The sequence below is a fragment of the Periplaneta americana genome, chromosome 15 (assembly GCF_040183065.1).
Source record: "Periplaneta americana isolate PAMFEO1 chromosome 15, P.americana_PAMFEO1_priV1, whole genome shotgun sequence".
Taxonomy (NCBI): domain Eukaryota; kingdom Metazoa; phylum Arthropoda; class Insecta; order Blattodea; family Blattidae; genus Periplaneta; species Periplaneta americana.
In genome coordinates, this window is record NC_091131.1 from 54,596,078 (window position 1) to 54,613,011 (window position 16,934).

Below are 16,934 nucleotides of genomic sequence, written 5' to 3' on the forward strand. Positions count from 1 at the left end.
CGAGACCTCATGGGGGAAGAAATTTTCTCATGACATTTCGACCAGTGTATGGGACCGGTGCCCACCCAGCATCGTGATATACTTGGGGAGATACGATAGGTAGCGAGAATCCGATTTCGCAAACCAGCTATAACGGCTGGGGGGATCATAGTGCTAACCACACGATACCTCCATTCTGGTTGGATGATCGTCCACCTCTTCTTCGGCATGTGGATACGAGGCCAGCAGCCGGCTGGTCGGTTTTGGTCCTTCATGGGCTATAGCGCCACGGATTTTAACAGAGAGAGCATGTGTACCCATCCATTGTGTCTTGTGTTTGTAATGTGTTGTCTTAATCTATAGTGTTGCGACATGCTGTCCACATGACCTAAGTTCCAGTTGGTTTTAAATGTCTTGTGTTGTTTCAAATTCCTCGATAATGATAATGTTGATGATTATGATGCATGATGACGATTCAGTAGATCTAACTCATATTCAATATTTGTGTGGAGAAAAGAGTAAATGAAATGTGATAATATTACTTTATTTATAATATTTTATGCAAGTCCTCTGAAAAACTGAGCACAAAATAACTATTTTCTCAAAAGTCTTACTATTTTGTTTTGTTACGTAAATGTATTGTCGTCAATGGTAGGCCTACTATAGAAGTAGGATACTTCCCATAATTACTACTTTAGGACAATAAATGCTTTATAAATAAATGTTCTTCAAATCAAGCATTTCTTCAAATTAGAGTTATGTAGGCTAAATTGGAAAAATACATTTTGTTACGCATAAATATTAGCTTTGAATGTCTATTTGTACGAGTAATTCTTAATATGAAAATATTATTAGTCAAGAACAGTAGGATTTTAAACCCAATATCTACAATAAAATACATTTGATACTTACATTATGAAATTTTCTGTTCAGCACTTAAGATTATAACAGTTTCATTGATTGACTTTAATAAACGATTTCTCGATATTTTTGTAGGGTAAACATTGGTAATTTCGTGGCAGTGGTTATTTCGTGATACTTTTTCTTTGCTCTTTTGTGAACTAACCAATGGTGTTACGAGATTCAAATTTCCACCAAGGGATTGCATATGTTGTCCAGTTTCCAGAAACATACAGCTAAGCTTTGTGTGACTATTGTAGTTGCTTCAGTGAGTTTTTATGTTTGGAGAGAGCAAGTTTGCGTCGACTTCTCAGGCGTACAAATTTTGTGGATGTTTGTAATTACATTACAGGCTTATTACTAAAGGTAAGCATATGATATTTGGTACAAAGATTTATTGTATCTTCATGAAATTTTATGAAATGTTTTTGGAATTTTAGATACATCTGTAGTCGCCGTATAGGCTTAGCTTTACTGATAGAAATCTTAGCTGTTTGAGGCAAAATTTTGTTGAGCATTAAGTGTTACATTTTATACTATTTTAAAAATTGTATTACAATAGGAATTTTAGAAAACTGAAGACAAGATATGATAACAAAAAAGAAAACGGAGACGCAATGGGTTCAGTGTAGCTTCTGTTTGAATCGTTATCATGCTAAGTGTCAATGATAAGTGCTAGATGACTTACTTGCAAGAATTGTGACAGAAGATGGAACATGGCTCCACCATTTGGACCGGAGACAGAGGCAGACAATGGAGTGGCATCATGCAAATTCACGAAAGAAATAGAAATTCAAAAGTACACCTTCGGCAGGAAAAGTTATGGCTACTGTGTTTTTCGATTCAGAAGGACTCTTCTTGTGGACATCATTCCACACGGAACCACCATTAATTCTGACGGGTATGTTGCAAATCTCAAGAAACTTCTAGTTCGACTGAGTCGTGTTCGACGACATCGGGAGAAGCAGGATGTTCTGCTATTGCATGACAACGCTCAGCCATATGTCAGTCACAAGACCAAAGTTCAGATCAGAAAATTCGGATAGACAACACTGAAACATCCGCATTACAGTCCTGAACTGGCACCGTGCGATTACCATCTCTTTGGTAAACTGAAGGATCCCTTCGCGGAACGAGGTTAGAAGATGACTCCCTTGTGCACGCTGCTAAAGAGTGGCTCAGACGTGTTGGTCCAGACTTTTACCGTGCTGGTCTACAGACCCTCGTTCCTAGGTTACGTAAGGCAGTTGAAAGAGACGGGGATTATGTGGAAAAGTGACATTTTGTTCCTTAAGGATGCATCTACATTCAGTGAAAATGGAAAGCTGTAGGATAAAAATATAATTTTTAAACAAACGTTATGCATTACTTTTGGAGTTACCCTAGTAATATGTGCTATAGTAAAGTCCGTAATAAAAGTGTTCACCCTTTCAGGGCAAAGAAGATCCCTTTTCAATTTCAATTTTTACTTTGATTTCATTCTTATTATGTATTGATATGTATTTCTATGTTTTCTTGCTATGAATATTAGACGGAATTACTATGTTTGAAGTCTTGTAGCAATAAATCAGAATTTCATTTGACTTTAATGAATTTTACCACAATTCTTCTACCTCTCACGAAATTATCAATGCAATATCACGAAATTACCAAGGTTGTCACGAAATAACCAACCTTTCAGCTTAAGTTGTAAAAGTGGTTTTTGGCACATATTCAAGACCGTATCCAATCTTTTATGTCTCCAGATTTGTACAGCAAGTCATCGTTTTTTAGATGAAAAAATCGGAATAAGGATATATTTACACATTTGCATTTTAAATTAGTTTTCATGAAATTATCACGAAATTACCAATGTTTACCCTATAGGATGACAACGAAAATATTCAGCTCTTAAATATCAAAAGATATATCTTCATAATGTGTTTACACTATTATATATAACGATGCCAAGTTTAACTAATTATTTCAATAAATTTTTATAATTCCTAAACTTCAAAGCTTTTTTCTAAGAATTATTTGGAAGCATAAAGAGAAGAATAAGACTATGCAATGTAATGAAATATTATACTGAAGATAATTTAATTAGTTTCTAGTGTTTTAAGAATATAATAATGTAATACGCTTTTAGAACTTTCCTTATCTGTTTTATTTAAATTATGCCGACTTGCGGTAGGTACTCATTAATTCTTATGACTTGTTAAAATTTACAAACGTCACATTGTTTTTTTCTGTAGGCAAAACAAAACGGTAGAAAAATATTTACATGTGCATGATGTGTCCTTATATGGCGTATCATTTCTCATATCCATACGTCACAAAGAGAAGAGAGTGCTGATCTGGAGTTGTATGGTTTTTGTATGGTGTTCTAATCCGATATGAAATAATATGTAGATTGCTATTGACATTTGTGTAGTCCTTTGTCATGTACAAAAATAAAAGCTCTGGAGTTATCGAAATGTGTTATCAGCGTGTAAACAGACATGGAATTTTTTTTTTTCGTAAGAGCAATGTGCAATTTGTATGATAGGGTCATACAGGGTAAACATGCTACAGAAAAGGAACAATTTAAAATTGCTTCCTAACGTCTCGAGATGAACGGTTAGGTCATCGACTTTCCAAGCCGGAAATCTGGATTCAAATTCCGGCGTATCAAGAGAAATTTGTGATGGGCAAAGACTGTGCTCCTGTCTTTCTTGTCTTCATTCCGCCATTTCTCCAGTCATTCTTCTAATGACCGAATTCAGACGCAGCAATTACGCAATCTTGAGAGATGCTTGTGGGATTTGTCCAATGGACGAAGAAATAATTCGCAACAATAACATTTCATTTAAAATGCAATTACTTTTGAAAAGTTGGTGAGATGATCCTATGATGACAAACAAACAATGAAGGAATGAGAACGTAGAAAAACAAAATATTTCGAAAAGATTTACGCCATAACAGCGTTTTATTTCTAAACTAGTGGCTTGTGCAGCAAATGCTGCAAACTAAGTTCATTAGACGTTCAAATAAACATTTTTCAGATTTATTTTCAATGAAGAATACCAGACATTCTGAAAGTTATTTGCTTCCATAATAATGAAAGATACTCTCTCTCTCTCTCTCTCTCTCTCTCTCTCTCTCTCTCGAGCCAATACTGAAGAGAACCGCGCATATAAATATCTACACCACACCGCCATTAAATATGTGAAAAATACCCAAACCCACTTGATTAATAACTATAAAAATATTTGATTTTTAATAATATTAGGCTATTATCTTACGTAAGTTTTATAGCTTTCAATAACATTTACTATATAGCCGACACTCAGTAAAATATAGAAATCAAAATCTAATTTAAGATATTCTCTACATCTACTTATATAACCCCAAAACGTTTCACTTTCATATCATCAATATAGCATTAATATGTATAATTAATGAAAAATAGTCACATCACGGCATTAACTACAATAATATTTCATTTCTAATGGTAATAATATAATCAAACCATCTCAAGTTTTGTAGTTTTTAATATCCAATACACAGCTTTACCCAGAAAATTACACACCACAGAATCGAACCTGTAAATTATTTTTAGTAAGTTAAGTTTTTAATAACCAATTTAATTTGAGCTCTAAATATTCAGCATTCTTGCAGATCATGGCCTTCGTGTAATATTGTTTACTGTAGTGTGTGTTTTGTTTTATTCTGAAATGCAGTTAGCTAGTTCTCAAAACTGACGACAGATGGATTTTGGAAAATAGGAAAATTATGTTGAAAAATTGACACTTCACTGAAAACTACTATTTTTCTGAAAAACTTTGAGTTCCAAGCTTCAAAATGAGGAGTCATTTATTACAATCCGTTTAGTCGTTTTCCCGTAATTTCCATTACCAGTTCAAATTATATATATATATATAGATGAGAGAAAATTCGCGTCCGTACGTCTGTCTGTCGTCTTCGTCAATTTGTCTGCCTGCCATTTTCCAGCTTCCAAATAGAAATAAAATAAAAATGAAACAAGAAATGAAGGAGAGAGCAGAAATATCCGTTATCAGCTTTACTTTTTTAATATACGAAGAAGAATCAGGAGGAAAACAATTTATTCTACTAACAGTGTCGTTATGATCAGCTGTAATCGACTTCACTAAAGACAGTCATCGTGTTGAAGAGGATGCTCTCGTCTAGTAAAGCGTCGTCACATTTGATTTTATCGGCATATTATGTGCGTCCTGAGTACTCTTACAACTTACAGTGTAGGTAACACAGAGTCGTATAATGATATTGCGAAGGTTTCTTTGAAGATAGAAAATATTTATTACAACAAATTATCTATGACATGAAGAGACCGTCACTTTAAACGAGGTGAAGGAAACACCTCACTTCTCTGAGAGAAAAATAAGTCAAGATTCAGGCTGTGCAGGTAAAATAATACCGCTTTTGTTTTGGAACTGTAAGTGATACTAGAACACTATTACGAAAGGACTACTGAGATTGATTCATCGACAGCAATCATAGATATAAGTAGGCAGTTGAAATGAATTCCTTTTACATTCATCTAGCACCATCACTTGCTCTATCCCAATTTCACATACTTGGGTTGCGACGATACGCCAATGACAGTGGTTTTAAAGAACGAATCATATGGTATGGTTTTGCAAAAAATTTTTCGCACGCGCTTTCAGAAGATCTGTCGACTGCAGGCTGATATATTAAGGAGTGCTATACTACACATTATTTTAGATTATTTTCTTTTAAATATGTTATTGTTTTAACGACGCTGTATAAACTCCGTAGTTATTTAGCGTCCGTGATATTGATGATAGCGATATGTTAGTTGGAAAAAATGGATCCCAAAATTCTTCATGGAATTACTTGAGATTTCCCCTACAGTTGAAAAAGACCTTGAAAAATGATAAATATGTAATTCAGCTCAACCGAGATTCGAATCCACACTCGAACACAGTGCCCATCGCTGTGAAGTAACGGTTAGCATGTCTGACCGTGAAGCGAGGGGTCCGAGTTGAAATCCTGATTGGGACAAGTTACTTGGTTGAGTTTTTTCTGGGGTTTTCCTTCAGTCCCTGAAGAGCAAATGCTGGGTAACTTTCGGCGCTGGACCCTGGACTCATTTCGCTGACATTATCACCTTCACTTCATTCAGACGCTAGATAACCATCACAGTTGATAAAGCGTCGTCAAAGAAACCAATTAAAAAAATAAACCGAACATAACCATGGATCACGATTCCAATTAATTTTGCCAGAAGTCGTTTTCTGGCTGTTTCGTTTGAATTCATAGACCAAATTACCCATGTCATGTTTCAAGAAGTTTATTTATTCTCTTACCTTCGGATCAGCGAAGCGATATCAATAACGGTCTTCACGGGCAGTGACCTAACAGTTACAAAAATAAGGCCTCAACACAATATGCAAAAGGGCACAAAAATCCAGCTGTTCTCAGTTATCAGGTCCAAATTCCAAACTCCAGGACTGTACTTCGGCCCCTGTGTCGGCCTTCGTAGCCACAGATGTGAACTATATTGCATTTCGCAACTTGCACTATAAATAAGTGTTTGACCTTTGCTGTAGGGTTATACTGGGTTTCTGATTAATTGTATTCCTTCCCTGCTTCGCACTACATGAGACCAAGTTCTTAGAATCATCCAAGTTGGCTGAAACATTTAACATTGTCGGTGTGTAATGTGAGTGATCACTCGCGATGAATGACCGTTACAATTGGAAGAGTCGTTAAATAAATCATTAAATGAAGACTCGCCATCTACAAGGGTTAGACCTTTTGGCATATTCCGTCCCATGATTTATTATTCAAAGTTGTTGAAGATACAATTGTTCCGATTATCCCCAGTAGTTTTCCTGGGATGTGTCCACCAGCATATCTCAGCGGTAATAATCTGATTTTCCGTCGGACGTGGGTTAGAATCCCATTTGGGTTGATTTTTTCCGAGGTTTGCTCCAATTGCAACACCAATGTCAGGTAATCCATGACGAATTCTCGGTCTCATCACGTCAAAATACCATTTATATATCAGTAATTCCACCGACTTTATATAACTTTGCAGTTGATAGAGCATTGTTAAATAACTGATTAAAAAGTTAATGTTAAATAGTAACATTATCATTATTTCCGTTCACATTCGTAACAATGTTCAAGATGAAATACTACAGATATAAATTGTTATAGACGTTTGATTAAATAAGCCTACACAAATTTTACAATGTTTGAAATAGAGAGACTGATCAGAGAAATAATATCTGACAATATGTTCCTTGAACATCAAGAATATAATTATTTTCTTTACTTACCAATCGGTGGATTTCTAGGCCAATCGACTCGAAGATCAAGAGAAGAAGTCAATGTTTTGTGATGAATCCAAAATATATATCCACAACTAATATATCTGAGCACGGAAGAACTAATTTCTAAGTTGAAATTTTGTGTACCTGGAAAATGTTTACAAAGCAATATAGGCCTACAAACTGAAATATTCGATAGTAATTGTTGTAGAATCGATGAAACGGTTGTGTTTTGTTATTTATAGTTTCAGACTGATCTAATAATCGCAAGTTGCAGGTTATATCAACCCGTGAAACCGCAAAACAACAAATTAATATCCCTTTATGAAGATGATGCTCATTTCTAAGAAACAACATCTAATTGGCGCATGAGGGCACCCTCCTCGTGCTCAACGAATGAACACTGGCAGAAAATCTCTTCAGCACGTGTGTTTGTTTGTACTTGTTAGGTTCCTCTTTTAATTTGTTAATAATTGAAGGGTTCTTTGGAAAAACAAACATAGTTCAAAAACATAAATTTTCAGAAGAAACAAAAACTATCTGGCATGAGTGTTGTTGACACTTCAAATTTAAAATTCATTATGCCATTTCTTAAGGTGTTGTAGAAACTTGGAAACCTGAAGCACATTTATAACTTAAATTGGCTCATAGAAATACATGTGTAAATGTGGGTAATTGTGGACAATGGTTGTTTTAAGAAAAATAATCTGTTGTGGCTGAAGTGTGCCTCTCCTCCAAGCTTCTTCCTCTTTATTATATCCTGTTTCATCTCTTTTGTTGCTTACGTTTCTTCCATGCGGTTACTTCTGCACCTGAAGATGACTCCATAACTAATACAAAAATAATTCATAAGCCAAATCATTTTCTCTGAGGTGGCTGTTGCCGCGTACATAAGAAGCAGTACTGCAAATCTACTACAGTTTAAAATTATATGAATAAATGTTTCAAGATGATACGAATGGGATATTTGTAAATTATACCATCGTCCTGAACAATGCTGTTTACACAAAAAAAGTATTAGGACTATAGTAGTTTTATGAAAACCACTGAAAATTTCCACTCCTATAGCATAGTACTATGGCGTTTTTTTTTTCACTAACAACTAATTCAGTAGATGATCGCTACAATACGCTCACCACATGCTTAATGTCTCAAATTTGCAAGTTTTGGACAATGGTACTTTTTTAAATCCTTCAAGTGTTTACTGACGGATTTATTTTAATCTGCTGATGAAATATTGGTAGGCATTAAGGGAAGACTTGGAAGAAATTGTAGTGATTACCTCGAAGATATGTGGTCATTGATAATAAAATTTCCCTCAGACGAGGAATATTAACGTTCGCTTCGTAGAACACTTGCACAGGTCTATCTGTGATAGTGTGTAATCGTCTCTTCTACTTTCTCATGTGAAGTATAGAATAATCATTACATTTATTACGATGTAACAAAAATTCGAATTGGAACCAGATTTAATTGAATTTTGTCATCACTCATTTGTTAAACATACACCTTACGGTCCACATCTGTGGAGTAAAGGTCAGTGCGTCTGGCTGCGAAACCAAGTGGCCCGGGTTCGAATCCCGGTCGGGGTATGTTACCTGGTTGAGGTTTTTCCCGGGGTTTTCCCTCAACCCAATATGAGCAAATGCTGGGTAACTTTCGGTGCTGGACCCCGGACTCATTTCACCGGCATTATCACCTTCATTTCATTCAGACGCTAAATAACCTAGATGTTGATACAGCGTCGTAAAATAACCCAGTAATAAAAAAAATATACCTTATGATTACTTATTGATTTCCAGTGACACAGAGTAAACCGTTAGTAATGTCATTAATTTCAGGGCATCTTATATAATAATAATAATAATAATAATAATAATAATAATAATAATATTGAACTGCCCCCCATTGAGGGTAGCCCTTACGGACTCAGTATATCCTCAAAAAAAATTAATATACATTTGTATATTATAGATATTAAATTTTAAAGAAGGGAAACAAAGGTTTAGAAATTATATTAAAAACTGTAGGGGAGAATCGGGTAGTATCGGACATCGGGTAATATCGGACAGTGAGTTTCTTTCATCAACAACACGATGATAGTACCTAATTGACATGGTTACTTTTCTGTGATGTCGCATAGAGAAACATAACCATGTCATTCAGGTACTACCATATGGTGGTAGATGAAAGAAACGCACTGTCCGATACTACCCGATGTCCGATACTATCTGACTCTCCCCTATATCTATATGTAAATTATAAAGTATGTAATGTAAGATTTCAATGATTATATGCATATATTTTTTTGTCTGTGAACTACAATAAATATCACATTACATTAATTTCAGGGAGTTATAGAACACTTATTCGCCCAGTAGTTACTTATGGAGCGGGAACATGGACAATGAAGTAGAATGGATAGAACAGAGAAAAATTCTCTCCGGCACCGGAACTCGAATCTGGGATTTCAGCTCTACATGCCGACGCTTTATCCATTAAAGTCACACCGGATTCCAGTTCCGATGGCAGATCGAATCCCCTCAGTTTAAGTTCTATCTCTCAGTTTTCCCTTAGATGGCCTAACCTCATATACTGTGTCACAGAATATGTGACAGTGGCACAATGTGCAACGCAATATGTGCACTCATTACGAGTGAATAAGTGACCGGGATCCGACGGGATGAGCGCCGCCTTGAATCACTAAGTGATTACTTACGCATATCATATTATTATGATGTACCGATGTACATATGATATTTTCGTGTAGGAATTCTGCGTTATATTATGTAGGATGGATAGAACAGAGAAAAATTCTCTCCGGCACCGGGAGAGGGGATTCGATCTGGCATCGGAATTGGAATCCGATGTGGCTTAGTGTAAGCAAAAAACGAGCAAAATTGGATTAAATTTTTTGTTTGAAATATCTCAAAGAATAACCCCCTGAAATTAATGACATTAATTACGGTTCACTCTGCACATTATACATAATTTTTCTCTTACTAGAATATTTTAAATCCGGTGTGCATTTTATATCTATGGTTCATTTCAATTGCACAGCTCAATTTACTTAGGAGATATTTGATGCGTATTCAATAAAAACACAATTGAGAAAATAAATTCTATACCATCCAAGTTATTTAAAATGTACTTAAACATTTTTTCAGTTACTGATTCGAGTACAGAGAAATGATTTTGCTTTGATATTCCTAACTAAATTGATGAAACTGATCCACGTGTAAAATACGAGTAATTGATTTCTTATCTTGAAACATAAGCATATCAGAACAGAAACTACACTCCGAAGTTATGTAATAATTCTGTATTACTGCATTAAATTAGAACAAATTCAATAGGATATTGCATAAATTGAAAGGTAACTCAAAATTTTTCGATATGAAGAAAGCGTTGTTCAAATTGTCTCCTAGTTCTGCAAAAAATGTACGTAGGGTGATGTCGATTACAAATAATATGTTATGATATTCATTCATTTTAGATAAATGAAGAAAAACTATTGATTTTTAATGCGAAATTTTAAATTTAAACATGAATGAGCTTTTCCTTTTCTTGAAACTTCAAATTTAACTAGTTCATACCAGTGTGAAGCTTTTCCTTTTCTTGTAGCTTCAAATTTAACTAGTTCATACCAGTGTGATATCGGTGAAGGAACATAATTCACGCTGTCATTCTTTGCTTCGAACATTGAATAATTGGCCAACATCCTTCTTGCTTAAAGAAAATCTTGAATCGTAGTTAACAGTGTTGTAAATCTTTATTAAGCTGTTCCATGACTCAACCGAGTATTGACAAAGAACACAGAGTCATTAAATTCCTTGTCCTCTATCACATTAAACATTCTCATAAACTGGCGATGATTCATAATATTTGCATGTTGTCATGAACAATTTTAACGACTGTATCCATGATACTTTTCATAGAGTTTGCTCCAGAAACTGGCTCAAATATTTACAATACGTGTCATACAGCGGAACGTATCAATAAAGGAAAGATCATGCTCTTGTTTTACAATTCCAATTATTTAACATGGATGCAATATTGTACTTTGTGATAGAAGCAAAGATATCGCCTTTACACACTATCATGGAACGTAAGAGGCCATAGAGGTGGAAGAGGTCTATGCTTTCATGACCTCGACACTATAATGAGGTAGTGTGGTCGGCACCACGCTCCGACATCTTTCACACCCTAGATACTCAATTTGGCATGAATCTCGGAGTCATTTTGGAAGTTTTAGCAACAAAAAATTCCGCCATCATCCGTGATTAAACCCCGAAACCTTTAAGTCCATAGTCAGTTGTTCTACTAACCGAGGTACCCAGTCGCCTTTCTTCATGTGTACCTAGTTGAAATTGTGCTTAAAAATTGTATAGTAACAATAATAACGCACAAGTTCAATTTTTAGACCGCGAAAATACTCCTTTGTTTAACTAGCCGCAACACGGAAACTAGTAAATATTTTGAATAGTAACCACTTTTAAAACTAATTTTCATTCCTTCTAAACATTTAACTCGCTTTGACCTCCATTTAAAGTAAAAAATAAAAAAATTTGCCGCTTACTGACTTTTGAGGGTGTCAATGTCTTTTTTGAACAGGTCACATTGAAGTTAGTTTTTTTTTTGTGTCACTTTTCAAAAAAGATTTTTATTTCGAAATTTTTTCCATGCTTTCCTTAGACATTAATCTATGAATCCTAAAAATTACAGCGCGATTGATTGACTATCATAGGAGCTACGACATGATAATGTTTAACGGTGCGGCAAATAGCTTCCTCTTCTACAGCTACTGATCGCCCGCACAACTACGGTTGCTTTCTCCCCCTCCCTTCTGCACCACGGAGCATAATTATTTCGATACACACCTTACTCGATAACTATTTCAGCGAGTGCTGACGATCACTGCCCTAAGTCCTCCGGTGTTACAGATTCCCATGCGAGACGCCTCCGAAGTCCCCTACAGCTTCCTTGTTCCTTTCCGCATTGACTTCACTGCGATTTCTCAACTCCGGTCCCACGAGCTACCATAAGCCCACGGTACATAGCACTACCACCACCATCTAAATCAGAGCATTGAAATATGGGAAAGAGCGGAGCGTAATTGTAATGACGAAATGAATCCGAGGTCCATCTCCGAAAGTTACCCAGCAATTGGTTGAGGAAAAACCGCCAAAAGAATTAAATCAGGTAATTTGTTCGAACCAGGTTTTGAATCCGGGCCTGCTCGTTTCACAGTCATACATGCTAATCGTTACTCCACAACGATGGACACTAATAGTAGACTAATAGGATTAGTATTATTTCAATAACGGTTTTCTCCTGTAGAAGTTATTCTTCGTCGAAATTGAAAGTGGATTTTTCTTGGAGCTCTCTAGCAAGGATAGGTTCCTTCACGCAATGTAAATCTACGACACGAGATTCCCATCTTCTTTCCCAGAGGAAGCCACCCTAAGGGTTTTTGTCGCCTTTTGAAGCCATTGCCCTCGGCCGGATTTGAAACTGCGAATCTCGAATTCAACGGCATGCCCCAAAACACACACAACACAAACAAATGCAATAATAATAACTAACTCAATACACCGATGAAAATATTGATATATCAAAATTGAAGGATTCAGAGCCATAGTGGGCCAAGCGCCATTTATTAAACACGGAGAAAGCAAGGGTTAAAGTTAAGTGAATACCATAGTTTAATGAAGATTGACATATCATTTAGTTTTAATGTGTATACTTTATATTACTTGCTGTATGTTTCCATTGAATTATGGTAATAACTTAATTTTAACTCTTGTTTTCTACGGTTATAGTAAATGGCGCTTGGCCCACTATGGTTCTGAATCCTTCAATTATCTTCTATAAACCTTTTACACAACGCAGAATCAACGGTCGATGCAAATGTTTTAGGATATTTAGTCAGCAGCTCATAATAAACATGCTTATCCGGTATTATTAAAATGCTGTAATCTTTCGGTGATAATAGCTTTACAATAAACTGTTTCTCTTTTGTTAATTTAAACGAGAACGTATTATCAACTACTGCGGTTATGTGGCGTCAGATGAGGTGATTAAATAATAGGAAGGATGTGGGTGTAATGTTCATGTCCTATTTTAAGGTCACAAGATACGAATTGAGGAAAAACTACGAAAATTCTCGTTCGCCTCGTGGATCGCATCACGTTGCATCACTTGCTACCAAGCTGACAATATCTATCAGATGTTTCATTATGTTCTTTCATTAATAACTAAAAAACTAAGGATTTTCGGACATATGTTTATATGAACTTTTTTTTCTTGTTTTGGTGTGAGGAACATGCCCCCAAGGTTTATCAAAGTATTTCTGAAACACCCTGTATACGAGTAGTATTATTCTTCTACAGACCTACTTTTTAACTCAATATAATGCCACATATGAGTGAACTTTCGGAGAGTATGCCCTGCGCGTACACAAGGTGAAAGTGATGTAACTGTGCAGATTGAAGGGGATAATAGAATACGTTAAAATAAACAAAGAACTATTACGCGTGTTTTTAATTAAGTGCATGGTTAATTAGAAAATTAGGCTGAAAGTTTGCATAGTTTGGCAACAGCGCGTCACCGGCTTATGTACGAAAACACACACGCACAGCAGCATTCCGTCCCTTAGTCACTGCAGTAGGATTGCCAGACTTCCTAATGGCAGGAAACAACGATACGTGTTAATCTTTTTATTTAATTTGGAAGAAAACCGTCCATTTCATTGAAAGACTGCGAAGGGATGAAACCTGCCCTTGGGCAGAACACTATGATCAAATGCAAATGTGGCTTCCAGGCTTACTGTTAGCTTCTTGTAAAGCTGACTTGAACAATTTGCAAGGGACAAATCGTGCCGAGATCGGGTATCGAACCCGGGCGTTTGGCTAAGCGCGCCAACGCTCTATCACTGAACTATTCAGGAACTATACCAGAACTCGGGCCAATTCTTCTCTTTATATCCACATACCTCAAGTGGGTTGCCTAAGGCGGCAAATTCCAGGGGGCGGAATTTTCTCTCTCTCTCTCTCTCTTCCTTTGTTCTTTCTTTATTTTTTTTTATTTTCATTTTACAATGAAATTTGTTTTCAAAACACTTGTTGGTACCAGTAAATCTTTTCTTAAGTTTGTTTTTGAACATATTGTGGAAGTAGGATATTGTTTTGTATCGCAGTGTCGCGGTCTCGGCGAGAGTAAAAGAAAAGTGTGCAGCTGCATAAATATTTTTATACCGGTATCACGTTATTATACTATGAAACTGCTTTAATTTAAGTGCTTGTATAAACAAAAATCCATTGTTGAAATTCAAATTGGACGTGTGTTTATTATTTATCCCTATGAATAGTAACCACAATTCTCAGTTATATTTCCAATATACGAGTTTGTATATCATCAACAATACTATTTAATCACTTTCCAGCATGTGCACTATAAACAGTAATTCGATATGAAAGATTTATTCCAGGAAGAATTAGAGTTTATTTTTCAATTTACTTTATACTTCCTATAGAAGTACGAAATATCCATAATAATAAAATTATACAATCAACAAAACCAATGCTTAAAAATAAACCACAGCCATCAATTTTGTTTCAACAATGAATAAGTTCGAATACTATGTTTCTTTGCATCGAGTCTGATGTGCTTCGTCATATCGACTTTGATGGTATCATCAATGCTTTCTCTGTGAAGAAAGTTCAAAGGAAATCTTCATAATTCACAAGTAAGTTGCATGTATTTTGATTTCAGTAATTTATTGTTTTCTGGATTATAACATTTCATTTAAAACTAATTTAAACTAAATATGACCTGTATAATAGCTGCTCATGAACTGTTTGTGGGAGTTGGGGGCGGCAAATTTTAATACTGCCTAGGGGCGGCACTATACCGAAATCCGGCCCTGTCTTCGGGCATGAGGAATCCGCGATCCGCTAGATACAGTGAGCCGAACTGTACAGTTTTGTGCATTCGCTCGATTTTTTGCACATTCCTATGCAGAACTGAGGCACCGCAAGACGTAATTTCGCAGTTCTCGGAAACGAGAATTTCCCACTGCACTTGCGACAAGTCTGCGGGCTCTGGTTTCGGTTATTTCTGAAGCAGTTCACACGGCTATCACGTGCAACACGAGTGCAAGCAGAGTCATCGGACTTATCGCAAGAGCGGCAGGTGGCAAGAAACCGATTTCATTGTAGTCGGAAATTAGTGAGTCACTCGTGACGTCCCAAAGTTTAAGGAAATAAAAAATGCACCATTTTCTACCAGATCACAACTCATGTTATGCCGCAAATGTATCTCTATCAGCTGAAGTTTTCGAGGTTCGATTCCTGCTTGTGATAGTTGTAGTTAGCGTTACTATGGGTATAATTTGGGAAACTAAAATTTGGACACGTTATTAATGACGTATGTAGCGATAATAATAATATATTATTATTATTATTATTATTATTATTATTATTATTATTATTATTATTATTATTACAATACGGTACAGACAGGACATACCTTCAAAATACGGAAATATCTTAATAACAATTAGATCTTAAATGCTCTATGGGATTATGGAATGTAGATCTTTTTCTATACTAAATCGTGTTCAGTTAGATAAAAAATATAAATAAAATAAAATGAAAATGTATTACTCAAAACAGAAAAGACGGACATTTCCACATTTCTTCTAAGTACGGTATGGACACGGACAAGGAAATCAAAATACGATATGTCCGTACAAAATACGGACTTACGGCAACCCTAGTTGTAGTAGACAAACCGAATGTATTGAAGGAGAATTTTTCCAAGCATTTCAGTTTCTTCTGCCGTATTGTTTCATTATCACTGCTTCTGCCCGTCTTTCTTAGATCATCTGACGGTTTCAAATCAAAGACGTTTATTTCTTACAGATTCAGAATGTCTTTCAGTTGTTATACTCGTATGTTATACCGGCATGTATTTGTTGTTTATCAACTAACTCTTGTTATAATTGAAGGGTTCAGAACCATAGTGAGCCAAGCGCCATTTACTAAAACCGTAGAAAATAAGGGTTAAAATGAAGTTATTACCATAATTCAATGGAAACATGTAGCAGGTAATATAAAGTATACACATTAAAACTAAATCTTCATTAAACTATGGTATTCTCTTAAATTTAACCCTTGCTTTCTCCGTTTTTAATAAGTGGCGCTTGGCCCACTATGGTTCTGAACCCTTCAATTCATAACCGATAACAATTATTTTATTGCTTTAAAACAATTTGTAGAGGAAGAAGACGGAGAAGAATCATTTTTTTATATTCTAAACCATTTTCAATGTATAGGCCTACTTCAGCCAATAAACTGAAAAAAGTACGCAAACATAAAAAATGGAAAATTATATGATTTGTATATTTAATTTCTCAAGTTTCATTAAACCAATAAAAAGGCAAAGGAAAATAAACTGAATAATTTTTTGGTTTCTAAAAAATCTCACGTGTGATCCTTTAATTCACTTCACCTTATTGCCACAGCAAAATATGCACTGAGCATTGGATATGTGGTGTTTCTACATCGCTTGAAAGGCCTATTTATGAATACTACAACTAAATGAAAAATTAAATTTGAGAAAAAATGTGACTTGTAGGGTTTCTGAAAATCAGGATTCAATAATTATGTAGCCCACTTTGTTGCAAATATATCCGACAAGTATTATACTGAAAATTATAATACACCGAAAATCAAACTGAAGAGTAAGTTATAA